General features: G+C 41.7%; 2 long non-coding RNA genes across 3 annotated transcripts in view; one reads left to right on the top strand and one right to left on the bottom strand.

Annotated features, from left to right (window-relative positions):
• Positions 1–7,178, bottom strand: part of LOC129657739 (uncharacterized) — a 47,188-nt gene extending 40,010 nt beyond the window's left edge. The window contains exon 1 of the long non-coding RNA XR_008717051.1: positions 7,044–7,178. This is a non-coding gene — a long non-coding RNA (uncharacterized LOC129657739). The remainder of the gene's footprint in view (positions 1–7,043) is intronic.
• On the top strand, positions 5,491–9,295 carry LOC129657740 (uncharacterized). Of its 2 annotated transcripts, none has more exons than XR_008717053.1 (4): positions 5,491–5,556; positions 6,546–6,646; positions 7,598–7,730; positions 8,895–9,295. It is a non-coding gene; the product is annotated as an uncharacterized LOC129657740 (long non-coding RNA). The 2 variants fall into 2 exon arrangements; XR_008717052.1 differs by lacking the exon at positions 5,491–5,556 and adding an exon at positions 6,035–6,421.
• The last annotated feature ends 3,880 nt before the right edge of the window (positions 9,296–13,175 follow it).

Below are 13,175 nucleotides of genomic sequence, written 5' to 3'. Positions count from 1 at the left end.
AATATATCTTGATTTCACAAACTGTACAGAGGGTTCCCTGGTGGCTCAGACAGTAAAGAATATGCCTGCAATGCAAGAGACCAGTGATCGATCCTTGGGTTGGGAAGATCCCTTGGAGGAGGGCATAGCAACCCACTCCATGGACAAAGGAGCCTGGAGAAGCCCCATGGACAAAGGAGCCTGGGCTACAGTTCATGGGGTCTCAAAGAGTCAGACACAACTGAGCAACTAAGCACAGCACAGTAGAAAAAGTAGATTCACATAACCAAATTATTCCAACATACTTAAAGCTTTTCCAATTACTGAATATTCATTTTTAAATTTAAGTTAATTAAAAATTAAATAAAATTTATTTTCTTAGTTGCATTGGCCATATTTCACATGTGGACAGCACAGTTCTAAATGAAGGAGTTGTCTAGGTCTACCTAGAGGATACAGAGTAACACAGAGTACAATGTCTTCAGCAATCCCTCTACAAAACTTTGATTACATCTGTCAGTGTAAGCTGGGGGCACAAAATCCAACTCGGTGTCAAGCAGAAAGTCAAGCCTTTGAGGTCCACTCACCCCAAACTCTGATGATTTGGAACAAAAGAACCTCTCAGATGCCCTTCACTCTATTCTGTCTACATTACCTCCCTTGACTGAATTTTTGATTCACAGACTAAAGAAGATAATGTTCATAGGCAAAAGTCTAAAGTTCTAGTAAGGTTTTTCTTTTTTTTAAGTATGTATTTTTACTTATTTTAATTTTAATTTTTGGCCACTCCCATAGCTTGCAGGCCCTTAGTTCCCTGACCAGAGATTGAACTCAGGGCCATGGCAGTGAAAGCATCAAGTCCTAACCATTAGACCACCAGAGAAGTCCCAAGTAATGTTTTTCTTGATTAAGAATAATCCATGTTTTTTTAAATAAATAAATGCAATTTTTTAGAAAAGAATAATCCATATATTTTGAAAGTATGATAGTAGGAAATTGATAAGTATATCCGAGAACAAAGTATATAAAGTTCTTTTGAGAATTAAAAAAATTACTTTTAAAAGCTCATGAGTCAAATAGAAATACATAATTCTAATACTATGTAAGTACTGTTTAAACAAAAAATAATATAGAAAGCATCCTTGTTTATTTTTATCAAACCACCAGAACCCTGGGGCTTCCCTGATAGCTCAGTTGGTAAAGAATCCACCTGCAATGCAGGAAATCCTGGTTTGATTTCTGGGTCTGGAAGATCTGCTGTAGAAGGGATAAGCTACCCACTCCAGTACTCTTGGGCTTCCCTTGTGACTCAGGTAATAAAGAATCTGCCTGCAATGTGGGAGACCTGGTTTCAATCCCTGGGTTGGGAAGATCACCTGGAGAAGAAGCTCTATACAGTCCACAAAAACAAGACCGGGAGCTGACTGTGGCTCAGATCATGAACTCCTTATTGCCAAATTCAGACTTAAACTGAAGAAAGTGGGGAAAACCACTAGACCATTCAGGTATGACCTAAATCAAATCCCTTATGATAATACAGTAGAAGTGCGAAATAGATTTAAGGGACTAGATCTGATAGACAGAGTGCCTGATGAACTATGGGTTGAGGTTCATGACATTGTACAGGAGACAGGGATCAAGACCATCCCCATGGAAAAGAAATGCAAAAAAGCAAAATGGCTGCCTGGGGAGGCCTTACAAATAGCTGTGAAAAGAAGAGAAGCGAAAAGCAAAGGAAAAAAGGAAAGATATAAGCATCTGAATGCAGAGTTCCAAAGAATAGCAAGAAGAGATAAGAAAGCCTTCTTCAGAGATCAATGCAAAGAAATAGAACAAAACAACAGACTGGGAAAGACTAGAGATCTCTTCAAGAAAATTAGAGATACCAAGGGAACACTTCATGCAAAGATGGGCTCAATAAAGGACAGAAATGGTATGGACCTAACAGAAGCAGAAGATATGAAGAAGAGGTGTCAAGAATACACAGAAGAACTGTACAAAAAAGAGCTTCACGACCCAGATAATCATGATGGTGTGATCACTCACCTAGAGCCAGACATTCTGGAATGTAAAGTCAAATGGGCCTTAGAAAGCATCACTACTAACAAAGCTAGTGGAAGTGATGGAATTCCAGTTGAGCTATTCTAAATCCTGAAAGATGATGCTGTGAAAGTGATGCACTCAATATGCCAGCAAATTTGGAAAACTCAGCAGTGTCCACAGGACTGGAAAAGGTCAGTTTTCATTCCAATCCCAAAGAAAGGCAATGCCAAAGAATGCTCAAACTACTGCACAAGTGCACTCATCTCACATACTAGTAAAGTAATGCTCAAAATTCTCCAAGCCAGGCTTCAGCAATACATGAACTGTGAACTTCCAAATGTTCAAGCTGGTTTTAGAAAAGGCAGAGGAACCAGAGATCAAATTGCCAACATCCGCTGGATCATGGAAAAAGCAAGAGAGTTCCAGAAAAGCATCTATTTCTGCTTTATTGACTATGCCAAAGCCTTTGACTGTGTGGATCACAATAAACTGTGGAAAATTCTTCAAGAGATGGGAATACCAGACCACCTGATCTGCCTCTTGAGAAACCTATATGCAGGTCAGGAAGCAAGAGTTAGAACCGGACATGGAACAACAGACTGGTTCCAAATAGGAAAAGGAGTACGTCAAGGCTGTATATTGTCACCCTGATTATTTAACTTTTATGCAGAGTACATCATGAGAAACGCTGGGCTGGAAGAAGCACAAGCTGGAATCAAGATTGCCAGGAGAAATATCAATAACCTCAGATATTCAGATGACACCACCCTTATGGCAGGAAGTGAAGAGGAACTAAAAAGCTTCTTGATGAAGGTGAAAGAGGAGAGTGAAAAAGTTGGCTTAAAGCTCAACATTCAGAAAACTAAGGTCATGGCATCTGGTCCTATCACTTCATGGCAAATAGATGAGGAAACGGTGGAAACAGTGACTGACTTTATATTTCTGGGCTCCAAAATCACTGCAGATGGTGATTGCAGCCATGAAATTAAAAGATACTTACTCCTTGGAAGATAAGTTATGACCAACCTAGATAGTATATTGAAAAGCAGAGATATTACCTTGCCAACAAAGGTCCGTCTAGTCAAGGCTATGGTTTTTCCAGTAGTCATGTATGGATGTGAGAGTTGGACTGTGAAGAAAGCTGAGGGCCAAAGAATTGATGCTTTTGAACTGTGGTGTTGGAGAAGACTCTTGAGAGTCCCTTGGACTGCAAGGAGATCCAACCAGTCCATCCTAAAGGAGATCAGTCCTGGGTGTTCTTTGGAAGGACTGATGCTAAAGCTGTAACTCCAATACTTTGGCCACCTGATGTGAAGAGTTGACTCATTGGAAAAGGCCCTGATGCTGGGAGGGATTGGGGGCAGGAGGAGAAGGGGACGACAGAGGATGAGATGGCTGGATGGTATCACTGACTCGATGGATGTGAGTCTGAGTGAACTCCGGGAGTTGGTGATGGACAGGGAGGCCTGCCGCGCTGTGATTCATGGGGTCGCAAAGAGTCGGACACGACTAAGTGACTGAACTGAACTGAACCCACTCTAGTATTCTGGTCTAGAGAATTCCACAGACTGTATAGTCCTTGGGGTCACAAAGAGTCAGACACAACTGAGTGACTTTCACTCGGTCACTCACTCACCATAACCCTTATAACAAATCCTTAAAAAATATTTCTTAAATTTAAAAAATTACACATACTGAATTAAATTTATAGTGCCAATTTCTTTCAAGAATAGGTCCAGGAATTCACTAATGAAATTTGAAAATCCTTTATACTGGTTTACTCTTCTCAATATCATCATCTCTCTAATTCAGTTGTGGAAATAGATAAATTCAAGTATATTTGAATTGTCAAGGATTAACAGTAGAGAAATTACCGAAACATAAGCAGTACTCTTGCCTGGAAAATCCCATGGACAGAGGAGCCTGGTGGGCTGCAGTCCATGCAGTCGCTAAGAGTCAGACACAACTGAGCAACTTCACTTTCACACATTGGAGAAGGCGATGGCAACCCACTCCAGTGTTCTTGCCTGGAGAATCCCAGGAATGGGGGAGCCTGGTGGGCTGCCGTCTATGGGTTCGCACAGAGTCGGACATGACTGAAGCGACTTAGCAGCAGCAGCAGCAAGCGTTAAAAAAAAAAAAAGAGCCTTAATCAGAATTTCCTAAGAGAAAACATAAAATTTCCCCCATATTTTTCATTTGCCGTAAGTTTTTAAATGCCTGTCCTGTTTAAAAATTAGTTTTGCGAGAAACTTTCCGTTTAAATCGACACATCCATCTCTTGAAAAGAATCCCATTGGAAAAGGGTACTCAGGTTCCATATTGACTCTAGCAGGTCTCCTCCTCTGGCAGCCAGAGATGATTATCTACACCACAGGGTGCACAGAATAAATAAAGATTAAATGATTATCAAAATGTGACCAACATCTGAGCAAACAGCATGCACCTTGGCAGGAGGGATACCAGCATTAAGGCAAATCACATCCAACTGTGGAAATAAACTTGTCAGATACAGGCTCCGGCTGCATCCCAAGCTACAAACCTTCTCCGGGGCTGCCAGGCTCCAGAGGACGATTCCAAAATGGTTCAACAGCACCGGGCCACCTCCCAGGGCCGCCTTTGGCTTCCCTCCGCAGCTGCCTCTGCTCCCTGTCAGTCAGTTTCACTGCTGCATGTGTCATAGGCAGCCTAACGTTTGAACTCACAAGTCCTAATTGGAAGGGACTGGGAATAGCAAACGGCAGTATTTGTGTAACTCAAGTGTGAGGTCTAGGGAAGAAAGAATCTTTGATCTGTTGGACTCCACAGCCAGGCAGGATGAGAGCTATTTGGGGCAGGCAACCCTGAAAGGAATGAGATCTCTCAAGGGGAGTTCGAGGGGCAGGTTTACTGGGTGCCAAGGATTGTGTGAAGAGCATTGTCTCATCTAATCCATGTCCCTATATGTGATGTGATGTGAAAGTCGTGCCCAATTCTTTGCGATCCCATACTGGAGTGGGTAGCCTTTCCCTTCTCCAGAGGATCTTTCCAAACTAGGAATCAAACCAGGGTCTCCTGCATTGCAGGGGGATTTGCTTGCAGTGCAGGAGACAAAGGAGACCCAGGTTGCATCTCTGGGTGGGGAAGAGGGGAGGAAATGGCAACCCTCTCCAGTATTCTTGTTTGGAAAATTCCACGGGCAGAGAAGCCTGGTGGGCTACAGTCCATGGGGTTGCAAAGACTAGGACACAGCTGAGCACAGCACAGCAGCATGGCCCTATGGAGTAGGTTCTATTATTAATCACGTTTCAAATAAAGAGACTAAGATACAGAGAAAGTAAGAAACTTTCCCAAGGTCACACAGCTAGGAAATGGTGGAGCTGAAATGTTAACCCCAGGTGGTGACTCTAGAAACTTCCCTCTTTAATAGCAATGCCACACTGCCACCCCATGGCCTGGTGGGAAAATCCACTTGCCAAGGGAATCCAGTTAAGTGAGAGTTTTAGCAGATGTTAACCTCAGGAATGGCAGAGCTCCAGTAAGAAAGGACTGATGGTGGGTAGGGACTCCTTTTAAAAACAAAACAAACAAACAAAAAAAAACACTTGACAATTGTTTGAATTACAGATAATAAAGAAAAAGTAAACTATGAACACTATAAGAGAAATAACTTTAAAAATCGGAAAAGAGGGAATATGACAATACTAATCTTTTATGGCAGAAACTCAAACTCAAAATGTAATTTTTTTAAAAAATGATAGTGATTCCAACTTGTCAATATTTTGCATAATCTTTTTAGTGGAATATTTTAGGAAATAACATCTCTTATAGTAAAAAAAATAAATAAATCTGTTTAAAATTTCATCTTTTATCTTCATTTTTCTCTTCTGTTCAGTCAAATGAAATTAAACTTAAAACCCACCACTGACTGATAGTCCTATCCTATTTTAATAGAAATATGTATAGATGACTCATTGGAAAAGACCCTGATCCTGGGAAAGATCGAAGGCAGAAGGAGAAGAGGGTGGCAGAGGATGGTTGGCTGGCTGGATGGCATCACTGACTGAATGGACGTGTGTGTGAGCACACTCAGAGAGATAGTGAGGGTCAGGGAGGCCTGCAGTGCTTCAGTCCACGGGGTCAAAAACAGTCAAACTGAACAACAACAGCTGAACAACATCAGGGTGGATTCCCTGGCGGCTAAGTGTGGCTCAAAGAATCTGCCTGCAAGGCTGGAGACCTGAGTTTGATCCCTGGGTTGGGAAGATCCCCTGGAAAAGGGAATGGCAACTCACTCCAGTAATCTTGCCTGGAGAATCCCATGGACAGAGGAGCCTGGCGGGAAAGAGTCGGGCACAGCTGAGCGACGGACACTTCCACTTTCACAACAGCAACAATATAGAACAGTATCTGAAATGAGGTGGATTCCTCATATGAACGATGTTTATTTCTGGATGAGAGTATTTGGAAAGTTTTTCTTATAATTAATATTGTTTCTTTTATTAATATTTCATTGATTCAATTGTTGTTTATTTATTGAGCAGGTACACTATACCAAGAATTGTTCCTGGCTCTGGGGGTATGGCTGTGAACAGAACAAGTCTGGTCCTTCTTCCACTCCACAGGGAAGACAGATGTTAAACATGTAAGCACCTGCTCCCTTGTCAGTACTTCAAAAAGAGATGATAGAGTGATGACAGGTCGAACTATTTTTAACAAGGTGATGAAAGAATCTCCCCATGGTAGGAACACTGAAATCAAGAATCAAAAAAAGTTCAAGAGGGAATCACTGTAAATACCTAAAGAAAAACATCGATGTAGAAAGAAAAGCAGATATAAATGTCCTGGGGCAGGATATAACGATGCAAAAAAGGATGTCCGTAAATCACAATGCTGAGGCTTTCCAATTTGAACCAAGTATTTGGTGAATCAGATGGCATGCTTAATTTCATGCTATGTAATACATGACTAATATTCAAGTTCAGTCTAGCTCTTATTTATTTTCATTTTCCTGTAGCCTCCCCCGATTTCCCCAGACTCACCGAGCAACCTCTTTACACTTGGACCCAAGTTCTTGTCCCCATGGAACCCTGAATTTAGCAGATAGCCTGCTTTGGTCTTTTCCCAGAGCAGTGATGGCCCAAGTGGAGTTGTTAAATGCTTACTTAACTAAACTAACAGCTACACTGAAATTTTATTGACATTAAACCCTTTCAAAGGTATCTGACAACCTGGCTAAAAGCAAATATACTGTGTGAATCTCCCTCATTAATGAGGCAATTAATCCTGAGAATTAGCCAGCTTCACTGAGGACCAAGTGAGCTGCTATAAAATTGGAATTCTGGCTTCTCCCAAAATGCCCAGTCAGGAAAGGCAGCCCCTCGCAGTTGAGGAAGCCTGGGAAGATTGACAGCTCAGCTTATTGATTTCAGATGTCAAGAACAACCCCCAGGGGGCTGGTATCAGCCAGTCAGAAGCAGAATTTGATGAGGCAGATGGGACCCTGAGGGAAAACATTGCAAGGCGGAGCAGCGAAATGCCCCTTCCCTGACCTTCTCAGGCACGATAAGAGATGGCCTGGTTCTCATTTTTACAGGATTCATTCCCACCAGGCTGCATGTGAAGAAGATGTCAGCCCAGAAGAGTCTTGCTCTTTGGAAAAAAAAATTAAGCTTCTTAAGTGCAAAGTTTTAAACTGCCACCAACTGGCGTGTGCTTCAGGGAAGAAGGTAGGGGCAAAACATCTCATGCCCAGACCCACTCTGCCTCCAGTTTGGATTGTGCTATATGTATTCAAGCATGTGTGTGTGTCTCTGTGTGTGGTGTGTGTGTGTGCCCTCTCCAACCTGAGAACAGATTCTAGCAGCATTTCTCAGGATATATCCTTGTAAGGGAGGTCCCTCACCTCGCACCCCATGACACCTGCCATCAGAGGCAGGTGGTGGGATTATTCTAAGCAAATGAAACAGCAGGTTGTTCTCGTCTCCTAAACAAACAATTCTCAGACACACTCAGGTGGAGGAGTGCCTGGGAGCTGTCGGGGTTCTGCCATGCGAAATAATGATGTGCTTCATTCCAGCTTACAAGAGAGAAAACTCTTCCTCTGGCAGGACGCATAACTGCATGATGTGTATTTCAAGTGAAATCTCAACCAGAAACACATAGGCCCCTGAAATAAAATGTGAACTGTGAGGGTGTGGCTAGGAAAGCTTTTTGCATCAGAGCACCCTCTCAATGTGCCAAGTGTTCCTTTACTTTCTCATCTCTTCACATTATTTGCATTTAAGCTTTGTTGTTGTTGTTGTTTAGTCACTGAGTTGTGTCCATTTCTTTGCGACCCCATGGACTGTAGCACACCAGGCTCCTCTGCCCATGGGATTTCCCAGGCGAGAATACTGGAGTGGGTTGCCATTTCCTTTTCCAGGGATCTTCCTGACCTTAAGCCTTGGCAGATGCCAAAGTTTTCATGGAAAATTACCAGAAGACAGTTTTAAGTCATCAGCATTTTAATCTCACTGTTAACTTTGTTGTTTCTATAAATTAACAAAAGTTTCCTTTGATTGTTTGATTCTAGAAGTAGAACAGCTCTGTTCAAGGTGGTCAGCAGGAACATAGTGTAAGCTTCACACCACAGCTTTTGATTCTGTGAAAGAGCTTTCATTTTCTTGCTGCCACACACTTCTCCCTGCTCCCAGCGAGCCCACTGTCACTCCCAATAAAGTTTCAAATGAGTGAAGGAAGGGTCTTGCCTGGCAGTCCAGTGGTTAATTCACCTTCCAATTCGGGGGGTACCAGTTCAATCCCTGGTCAGACAGCTAATATCCCATATGTCTCACTGCCAAAAACATAAAACATAAACAATGGTGTAACAATAAAAACTTTTTTTTTAAAAGGAATGAAGGAAATCATTGGGATGGCTATGAGGCTGCAGGGTACCCCGCATCCACTCTCTCAGCCTGCCAAGTTAAATGAAGTGGAATCAAGGAGAGCACATGGCAGCCTAGCTAGATTACACAACCAGCCTCTTTTTGTCCCTTTGACCTAGTTGTGGGGCATGGAACGTGCCTCCTCTGTGTTCCCCATTCCGCTTTCCAATGGCTGGAACCTGAATGTGACATCAAACCAGCTTCAAACATGAAGAAAATGGCAGCGCCCCAGACGACAGCAGACCAGCCCACCTGGACTGTTCACAACAGGACTGTTTCATAAGAGGAAAAAAAACTGCTTTACTCATTAAGCCACTGTATTGTCAGGTCTCTGTTATAGCAGCTTGTGTGGGCTCAGTCACTCAGTCAACCCCATGGATTATAGCCCATCAGTTTCCTCTGTCCATGGGATTCCCCAGCAAAAACATTGCCAGTAGGTTGCCATTTCATTCTCCAGGGGATCTTCCCAACCCAGGGGTTGAACCCGTGACTCTTGTGTATCCTGCATTGGCAGGCAGATTCTTTACCACTGAGCTGCCTGTTATAGCAGATTCAGTTCAGTTCAGTTCAGTTCAGTCGCTCAGTCGTGTCTGACTCTTTGCAACCCCATGAATTGCAGGACACCAGGCCTCCCTGTCCATCACCAACTCCCGGAGTTCACCCAGACTCATATCTATCGAGTCGGTGATGCCATCCAGCCATCTCATCCTCTGTTGTCCCCTTCTCCTCCTGCCCCCAATCCCTCCCAGCATCAGAGTCTTTTCCAATGAGTCAACTCTTCACATGAGGTGGCCAGAGTACTGGAGTTTCAGCTTTAGCATCATTCCTTCTAAAGAACACCCAGGACTGATCGCCTTTAGAATGGACTGGTTGGATCTCCTTGCAGTCCAAGGGACTCTCAAGAGTCTTCTCCAACACCACAGTTCAAAAGCATCAATTCTTCAGCGTGCAGCTTTCTTCACAGTCCAACTCTCACATCCATACATGACCACTGGAAAAACCATAGCCTTGACTAGACGGACCTTTGTTGGCAAAGTTATGTCTCTGCTTTTGAATATGCTATCTAGGTTGGTCATAACTTTCCTTCCAAGGAGTGTAGCAGATTAGTCTTACTCTAATCTATTATAGGAATTAATCACAAGACCTATGCTGTAAATGAGCTTCCCTGGTAGCTTAGCTAGCAAAGAATCCACCTGCAATGCAGGAGACCCTGATTCAATTCCTAGGTCAGGAAGATCCCCTGGAGAAGGGAACAGCTACCCACTCCAGTATTTCTGATCTGGAGAATTCCATAGACTATATTGTCCATGGGGTTGCAAAGAGTCAGACATGACTGAGCGACTTTAAAAAAAGAAAAAAATGCTGTAAAGACACAAGACATGCAACCATTAATGCTACTTGGCTCTTAGCTCCTTGTTTAATATTTCTCTTGGTTTGTTCATTCCTCCTTTCACCTATTTAAATCCCTGTCCTTCCAGGTTAATCTCCAACATCACCTCCTCCAGGATGGGAACCAATCATACCAGCAATCTGTTCCACTGAATCTCATTATCTCACTTAAAATGCCTCATACAAAGCCTGGCCTGTAGGAAGTACACAGTTGGTTCCCTTTCTGGTAGTTGTTCAACATTATCCAATGCAAGACGTCAAGTTCTTCTTGTGAATTTAGATATACCTTTGAGAATTTTGGCTTGAATGATCACCTGGCTAGTGTAGCCATTAACTAAGATGAAGAACAAAACTACAGAGAGAAAAAGAAGGTGGGCTGGAGTAGGAAGTTTGCTCACCTAAGCAGTCCTCCAGGAAACTAGCCAGTTCTAGAAGAGAAATTGAAAGATGTTCTAAAAGAAAAAACAAAAAGGAAAAAAATGTAAAGCCATGTTTCAAAAGTAATAACCAAGAGTAGTTGGATCAAACAGCCCAGAACTGGAAAGGAGAGGGAAAGAGAGAGGCTACCAACCTCATTGCCCTTAATGTAATGAAGCAATTTGCAAACAATCATTATTGACTAAACAAAAGATTTAATTCCAAATACAATCACTCTCCCATGGCCTGAGATCCCCAGTTGATCACCTTTATCTCTATGTATTTGCTTTTTCATCTGAAAAATGGGAATAATTTCCATCTTAAAAAAAAATAAGAACAATGAGATAACTAAACAGAATAATACACATGAGAGTAACATATAAAAAAGAAAAAGGCATATGTATATGCATTTTTATGCTTTACATTGCATTCAAAATGAGTGGGAATGTGGATAGTATCTCTAGAGATAGAGATAGGATGGTACAGGCTGGGGAGTGGAATAAAAATAAGTTTAGAATGTTGAATAGGACGGTGTGAGGTGATGAAATAGGAACCTAGAAAAATAGAACAGTAGTGAAAGCAGGTATTTTTTTTATCAAGCACAGCCCTTACTTCTTTTACCCCCCACTGCTGTCCTCCCAGTTCTGCCACACACACACACACACACACATACACACATGTGCACAATCCATTCTCACCTGATGAGTGATGGGGCTTAGACAGGGAACCCACAAGAAGTAGAAGTCAAGCTGGCAGAGCACACACTTCAAACAGAAGTTGAACAGAGATGGTTTATGAGATCATACAGCTTAGCAGGTGCTATGGATCAAGAATAGATTTTCACAAATGGATGATATAGACTTTGGAAAAATGAAGAATTGTTCACTGGACATAAAATTTCAGTTATGCTAGATGAATAAGTTCTAGATATCTGCTCTACAACACTGCACTCAAAAAGTAAAGAGAGTAGATCTTGTCTTAAGTATTATTACCACAAAAAAAAAAAAAAAAATACTCAATGGGGAGAAAGGACACAGAAAGGTTGGGAGGTGTTAGATTTGTCTGTTACTTTGATTGCCGTAATGTGGTTGTCGTTGTTCAGTCGCTCAATTCATGTCTCTGCGACCCCATGAACTGCAGCACACCATGTTTCCCTGTCCTTCACTATCTCCCAGAGCTTACTCAAACTCATGTCCATTGAGTCAATGATGCCATCCAACCATCTCACCCTCTGTCATCCCCTTTTCCTCCTGCCTTCAATCCTTCCCATCATCAGGGTCTTCTCCAATGAGTCAGCTCTTTGCATCAGGTTGCCAAAGTACTGGAGCTTCATGGCCCCTATAATTACTTACAAATACTTGCTCTGTCTTAATTTCTTTTCTGCCTGTTCTCCCAGTAGCTTTTTTAAGCTTTCAGGTATTTTATTAATAGCATGGGCATTTCCTTGGCCAAAAGTGGCTCTTCTCTTATCCCCTTTGGTTCCTGGTTCCCTTTAAAATTCCTAAGAAAGAGAAATTATGTAGTTTAAGGTAACTGGTATCTAAGTAATTCATTACTTTCCCAAACCATATACAAAAATAAACTCAGAATAGATTAAAGAACTCAATGTAAGACATGAAACCATAAAACATCTAGAAGAAAACATAGGCAGTATGCTCTTTGACATTTGTCTTAGTAATATTTTTTTTTAATATGTCTTCTTAGGAAAAGCACACAAAAGCAAGAAAAAAAGGGACTACACCAAACTAAAAAAACTTTTGCACAGCAAACAGAACTATCAACAAAATGAAAATGTAACCAACTGAATGGGAGAAGATATTTGCCAACAATATATTCTATAAAGGGTTAATATCAAAATATACAAATAACTCTAGGATGCGGACAAAAGGGAATCCTTATGTGGTGTTGGTGGGATTGTAGGTTGGTGCAACCACTATGAAAATAGTGTGGTGGTTCCTCAAAAAATAGAACTACCAAATGAATCACAATTGCACTTCTTAATATTTACCCAAAGAAAATAAAAACACTAGTTCAAAAATATATATGCTCTCCAATGTTCATTGCAGCATTACATACAATATGTAAGATATGAAAGCAATCTAAGTGTCTGTGTATGTGTGTGTGTACATACATATACAATGGAATATTACTCAGCTTATAAAAAGCTATCTTGCCATTTGCAACAATATAAATGGATCTAGAGGATATTATGCTAAGCGAATCAAGTCAGACAGAAAAAGACAAATTCCACATGGTCTCACTTATATATGGAATCTAAAAAACAAAACAAAGTGAGAACAGACTCACAGAAACAGAGGAAAACTGGGTGGTTGCCAGAAGGGAGGGAGGGATGTAGGGAGTGGACAAAATAGATAAGTGGGATTAAGAGGGACAAGCCTCCAGTTCTGTAATAAGGAAGGCATGAGCATGGAATTCACAGTG

This window comes from Bubalus kerabau, chromosome 7 (assembly GCF_029407905.1).
Source record: "Bubalus kerabau isolate K-KA32 ecotype Philippines breed swamp buffalo chromosome 7, PCC_UOA_SB_1v2, whole genome shotgun sequence".
Classification (NCBI taxonomy): Eukaryota; Metazoa; Chordata; class Mammalia; order Artiodactyla; family Bovidae; genus Bubalus; species Bubalus kerabau.
The sequence above is the reverse complement of the archived record's forward strand: the minus strand, read 5'-3'. Positions and strand labels throughout refer to the sequence as shown.